At 40.8% G+C, this 6,862-nt stretch overlaps 1 pseudogene; it reads right to left on the reverse strand.

Moving 5' to 3' along the window:
* Positions 1-411: 411 nt before the first annotated feature.
* Positions 412-2,514, reverse strand: LOC127526642 (uncharacterized; annotated as a pseudogene).
* Positions 2,515-6,862: the final 4,348 nt, after the last annotated feature.

Raw genomic sequence — 6,862 nt, forward strand, 5'->3', positions numbered from 1 at the left:
ATATACGTCCATAGCCTGCAGCTCGGTCATCGCGTGAGGCGGCGTTGGGTTCCCCCATCCCCATGCCTCCCACGTAGTTGGCTGCCTGCCTATATAAAGCCGTCTGTCGATCCGGTCTCTTCATTCCCTTCCTTGCTTCGCCACGGTATTCACGTCTCCCTGCTGATAACTGTAGCCTTTTTATTTAATCCATGGCTTCTCCACTGTTTTATTGTTCGTTTATTACGATTATAGTTATTGTGTAGGTATTTTAGACTTAGTTTACATTGTTCAGGTACCCTAGAAATTTGATTCTGTTCATCTGGACAAAGTTTTTAAGTGGGAGAAATATTTTGAGACTTATCCAAGTCTCTTCCTCAGTCACAATTGACTGCAGGTTTCCCCAACCTTATAAACAGTACCTTTGCTTAATCACAGAAACTAGCACCTTTGACAAAGGGCCAGTTGATCAGAGATATGCAAATTGTCCACTGATTAGTAGACGTGTGAACCATTCATAGAGGGTTGAGGAATGGCTGCAATCACAGCATTGTAAGATGGCGACAGATGTACCCTTAGGCCCCCTCCTCTGTTCAGAGATGGTCGTTCCTTTTTCATGTAAATGGCCTCCTTGATTCCTCTCTCAAACCAGCGCTCCTCCCTGTCCAGGATGTGCACCTCTTCATCTTTAAAGGAGTGACCACTATCCTGTAGATGTAAATAGACTGCGGAGTCCTGGCCTGACGTGGAAGCTCTTCTGTGTTGTGACATACGCTTAGCTAGTGGCTGCTTGGTTTCCCCGATGTACAATTCACGGCACTCCTCCTGGCACTTAACTGCGTAAACTATGTTACTCTGTTTGTGCCGTGGGACCCGATCCTTGGGATGGACCAATCTTTGGCGTAGCGTGTTTTGGGGTTTGAAAGCCACTGAGACCTGGTGTTTCGAGAAAATGCGCCTCAGCTGTTCCGATACTCCTGACACATACGGGATCACTAAGGGTTTTCGCTTAGGCAGTGGATGTCCTTCCTCTTTCATGAATCGCTTGGAGCATTCTTTAGGTGTCCTCCCTGCTTTGACAAAGGACCAGCTGGGATATCCACATTTACTCAGGGCCTTTTTGACGTTGTGTTCTTCTGCTTCCCTGGCCTCTGAGTCTGTGGGAATGGTGTTAGCTCTGTGTTGTAGAGTCCTAATGACACCTAGTTTGTGCTCTAGTGGATGTTGAGTCAAACCTTAGATACTGGTCCGTATGTGTGGGTTTACGGTACACATCCACTTTCAAATGTCCCCCGTTGACGATGGAAATTTCACAGTCTAGGAAGGCTAGCTTGTTATTTTTCATATCCTCTCTGGTGAACTTGATGTGTTTGTCCACCCCGTTGATGTGGTCTGTGAACTGTGGTACCTCCTGAGATCTGATTTTCACCCAGGTGTCATGCACATATCTGAACCAATGGCTCGGTGGTGTTCCAGGATAGGATGATAGAGCCCTCTTTTCCACTTCTTCCATATATAGATTGGCTACTATAGGTGAAACAGGGGAACCCATGGCACACCCGTGCTTCTGCCTGTAGTACTGGCTTTTGTATATGAAATATGTTGATTGAAGACACAGTTACAAAAGTAGGCACACTTGGTCTGCATTGAGAGAGGTTCTTTTACTGAGAGTGGGGTCATTCTGTAATCTCTTACGTACTACCTCCACTGCTTCAGTCACTGGGACACAAGTGAATAGAGATGTAACATCAAATGAGACCAAGGTTTCTTCTGCCTCCATAATGACTTCTCTCACTTTCTCCACGATATCCAATGTGTTCTGAATGTGGTGTTTTGAGCTGCCTACCACCGGGTTAAGAACAGCGGCCAGGAACTTGGAGATGTTATACATGACTGAATTGATCATGCAGACAATGGGTCTTAAAGGAGCACCCTGTTTGTGTATTTTTGGTAGACCATACAGACTTGGTGTAGATTCCCCTGGGTATAATCTGTGGTATGTGGTCCGGTCAATAGCATTGTCCTGAACTAACTGCTTAAGACAATCTATCACCTTTTTCTTGTAACCACAACCTGGATCTCGCTTTAAGGGCTCATAAGTATTTTTGTCACTGAGCAGAGATAAAATTTTCTCATGGTAGTCTGTCTGGTTTAGCACAACTGTGCATCTCCCCTTGTCCGCTGGAAGAATGATGATGTTGTTGTCCTTGCTGAGTGCCGTGAGGGCCTTCCTCTCCTCAATGCTGATATTGGATGCAGGGGGTTTTGCATTGCTGAGACATGCCGAAACTTTTATCCGCAGTTGTTCTGCTTCCAAATCAGCAATGTTGTTGTTTCTGATAGCAGATTCTGTGGCTGTAATCAGTTCCACTAGCGGGATTTGTTCGGTGTGACCGCAAAATTTAACCCTTTAGAAAGGACGTTTCTCTCTGCTTGGGTGAGTTGTTTGTCAGACAAGTTCTTCACCCATTTGTCCACATCTTTAGTTTCTGTCTGGCATCCTTCTCCCTGCTGGTTGTGGAGGGCACTCCCCATAGTGTGCTGGTGTTTGTGGCGCACAGCAAGTAGATCAAACTTCCTCTTTTGCCTGGTTTTAGACTTTTCATGCTGTGCTAGACGAGCCTTCTCGGTGAACTCAAGCACCTGTTGAAGTGTTTTCTCATCTCATCCCACTTAAAAACTTTGTCCAGATGAACAGAATCAAATTTCTAGGATTTCCTTACCTGGATTATTGAGCATGCATCGAGACATTGTTCAGGTACCCATTTCCTTTATCGTTCCAACTGTACCTCCATTAACATGTCTATCGAGGTGATCACCATCGATCAAAGAACTGTCACTTACCGAGTGATTTCCATGCCCGGAGATGGCGACTGCCTTTTCCATTCTCTGTGTTACATATTGCACGGCCATATCAGGCTCACTCTTGATATCCGGAGAAACATTGTGTCTTATGTATTGAATGACTGGGACAGGTTCAAGGTGTGGACTGATGACGGTACAGGAGATAATTATACTACACAGGAGCACTATAAGAGTGAAATTCTTAAGCCCATCACCTACAGTATGGTTCTGCATGTGAGTTGATGGCTGCCACTGAATTGTTCGGTTGTCGCTTTCAAGTGTACCGAAATGGTCAAATATTTTACACCTTTGGACAACCACCAATGCCTCTTAAACATCTTAGATTCACAGGTGATGATTTGAGTAGTGGACACTTTGATGTTTATGAATGTTTAAACTCTCAAAAGCTGGATGTGAAGTTATCGATGAAATCAGTTATATGCTTACAACGCTTGACAGATACCGAATGTCACTTTAACACAACAAGTCCTGCAAATACTAACGTAATTGAAACAAACCATGAAACTCAATTATTATGACAGCAGCAATACAAGCTGTGAGAAAACAGTAAAAAGGAGGCGTGTCAGACGTCATGGTACATTTTCTGATGCAGCTAGACGGAAACAACTTCATGATGCTGCCGCCAAATACTCACAGAAAAATCCACAAGTTAATAGACACGCTGTCGCTAAATACTCGCAGGCAAATCCACAAGTTCATAGAGAAGTTGCCGCTAAATACTCGCAGGCAAATCCACAAGTTCATAGAGACGCTGCCGCTAAATACTCGCAGGCAAATCCACAAGTTCATAGACACGCTGCCGCTAAATATTTGCATGCAAATCCACAAGTTAATAGAGCTTCTGTTTCTAGGTACGATCCCAATAATGAAAAGCGGCTCATACGAAAACAACAGGTTTGGCTCAAAAAAAGCCGATTGTGGATTTGCGTACGACCCAAACATACATTATGAATCTGACAAAACAGTACACATTGGATCCATGGATGTTGACTGTGAGTATTGTCAAGCTCACAGGTGGAAATGCGAGTCCCCTGGTTTGTGCTGTAATGGTGGTAAAGTCTCTCTCACTCCTTTACATAAGCTTCCTGACCTTCTTGAGGGCCTGTTAAATGGTGAACATCCTCAAAGTGAGCATTTCTTGAACAACATTCGAAAGTACAACAGCGCATTTCAAATGACGTCATTTGGTGCTAACCAAATCGTTGGGGGAAATTTTATGCCTTCATTTAAAGTCCAGGGACAAGTGTATCACTTGATTGGCAGTCTTTTATTTATGCCGACTGAGGAACACAAATTTTTGCAAATTTATTTTGTCGGGGACGATGAACAGGAAGCACAAATGCGGTGCGCTAATGTTTCTGGAGTTAACACGCCCCTGGTGATGAAAAGGAAGCACAAATGCGGTGCGCTAATGTTTCTGGAGTTAACACACCCCTGGTGCAGCAATTACAAAAAATGCTGCATGATTGTAACACTCTTCTTCTTAATAAAAATTTTAAAGCAGTACTTCGCCGCTGTGAAGTGTGGGTATTTTGCTAGTTACATAATAAAAATAAAAAAGTAGAGCTAATAAATTATTATGGTGAAAATTGCTCAATATATTTTCTGCTCATATTGAAATATAATATTTAAATTACATTAGTTGGAGTTCCTCTATGGATATTCCCACTAACAGGGTAACGTGAGTCAACAGAATGCATTCACTACCCTCCTGTTAAAACTAGCTATATATGGTTATTTAAGTAAAGTGATGGAGAGGTTCCTCATAAATATTACCTATGGAATACAAGGAAATTGAAATTTTTTACTTTAAATTTTTAAATTGCCAATATTCTTCTTTAGATTTTGTTATCTATAGATCTTGGTTTACATTAAGCAAGTTTAAATTAGGGTAACTTGCATTACACCATAATCCACTCCCACAAGTGATCTCAGTTTGCCTCATTGTCAAAGTGGAAAATTTGGTGATGGGTATTGGGAGGTTAGGAACCCCTCAGTTAACCCTTGGGAACCACTGAACACCTGGTAATTAGAATTGTGTGGGGGTGCCTAAAAATACATTTCAATAATATGTCACAGCATTGTATGAGAGTAGCACACATAATTAAAAAAGGGATTGAGATCTTCAGCTTAGCTAGCAGAGCAGATCAGGATTTCTCTTTGTTTATCCAGAATGTCTTCACACCAAACCAGCCAGTCTCCAACTATCTGCAGTCCAGGACCAACATTAGTAGCTTGCTTTTAAAGTTCAGAATACACTTAATGATTCAAAATAAATCAAAATACACAGGAGTGAGAAACCATACAAAAACTCAGGCTTGTGTAGGAAATTCATGACAAGGATCTTTATAAACAAAAGCTTTTCTTCACAAAAAAACAGAAAATCTTTATATATAATACACTACCGTGGCTGTTCATTTGGCTGTCCAGGATTTTAAATCACCTGTAGTTCACAAACTGTTTGACCTATTGACCTGAAATTTGGTACACATATACTATGTGACGTCTACTATCCACTTTCGAGGTAATGATTGACCTCGAAGGTTATTCCTCTTTTTATTTTTATTTTATTTTATTGTATGGCAGTGGCTAGCAGGGCAGCCATGCGGCACATGCATACGGGCACCGTTCTCTATCCCTACCACCTTCGCCGTCACATCCTCTAACTCTACATATCTTAACATCATTCTTGAGGCAGATTGAAGACTCAAGTGCCAGCTTAAGTGAAAAATTAAAGATAACGTACTAAGTAATTGCAACACAAACACTGACTTAATCATTTTTAACACGAAAAGATGCTGACCAAAGAAGAGAAGAAGCGGGTCACTAGGGTGGAAAAAAGAAGAGTTGCTCAGGAAGCAGCAAGCGCATCAACCTCTGAGCAAACGAATGTTAAACATACAGAGAAAGAGTATGAAAACTATTAATGCTCAAGTCAAGTGTATCCACTGCACGTTATCGTGCAGTGTGCCAATACTTGTACAGGGATAATGCTGAAAAGAGCAAAAGGGAGTTGCCTGAAAGACAATGTACAGAGAACAAATCCAAAATCACAATCCAAAAGCAGCAAAAGAGTCATGGAACCAGAAAACCAAGGAAGAAATAATACTTATAAATTGACATCTACCAAACATCAATGGAGTGCTCTTTAGGGTTATTCCCTAGAATATATAGACAGAGGGCAGTCTCAACAGCAGTGACATCAGGGTGACCTCACTTCTTCGTGCACCACCCAAAAAACACAAGTGACATAAGAGATCATTATATTACACACATATACTAAACAAAACATAAACATAACAATATTAATTTAAAATATATAAATGCATGACATATACTTTAAACGAAAAAAGACAAAGAAAAAAAAAAGAAAAAGGAACATAAACCTAGACTGGGGAAAAGCCCAGGAAAAAAACATAAGAGGTATTAAAAAGCATCATTGTCCATTACTAGGTTTGAAAGAAAGTATTGTAGCAACTTGCAGGTAGCTCTTCACAGACTGGATGGAAAGGCAGTTCTCTGTAAGCTTTTAACAGTTTGTCTCAAGAAACTTGATCGTTCTGTTTGATGTTGGTCAGTGTTAATGATTGAGCTCTTTTGTAATTTAGTTTTTATTTATTTACATGTTTTTCTCAATATTATTATTTTCCTGCCATACTGAATATGTACATTTATAATGTGTTTTCATTTATTATGAATTATTTCTATGTCCTTTTAAAAATTATTTCAATGTATTTTTGGAATCATTTGCTGTCATGTTGTGTTGTTATTGACCCTGAGCATTGCGGGTTTGCTGGGGCAAGTCCTTGAGAGTCGGTTCCAAGTGCTGTCATCAGCACAACAGTAAAATAGCAGTGAGAAGCAATTGTGATCCAAGTATTGACTTTTACTTACCAATTTTCAGGTCTCAAATTAAGGCTACAATTTCTGACTATGATTTTGGTTTGTGCTCTGGTTTAGACAAAAGATAACACTGATTGCTCTTGTTTGCTTCTTTCAATTTCCTCAGATATTTCAA

Source organism: Erpetoichthys calabaricus, chromosome 2 (genome assembly GCF_900747795.2).
Source record: "Erpetoichthys calabaricus chromosome 2, fErpCal1.3, whole genome shotgun sequence".
Lineage (NCBI taxonomy): Eukaryota > Metazoa > Chordata > Cladistia > Polypteriformes > Polypteridae > Erpetoichthys > Erpetoichthys calabaricus.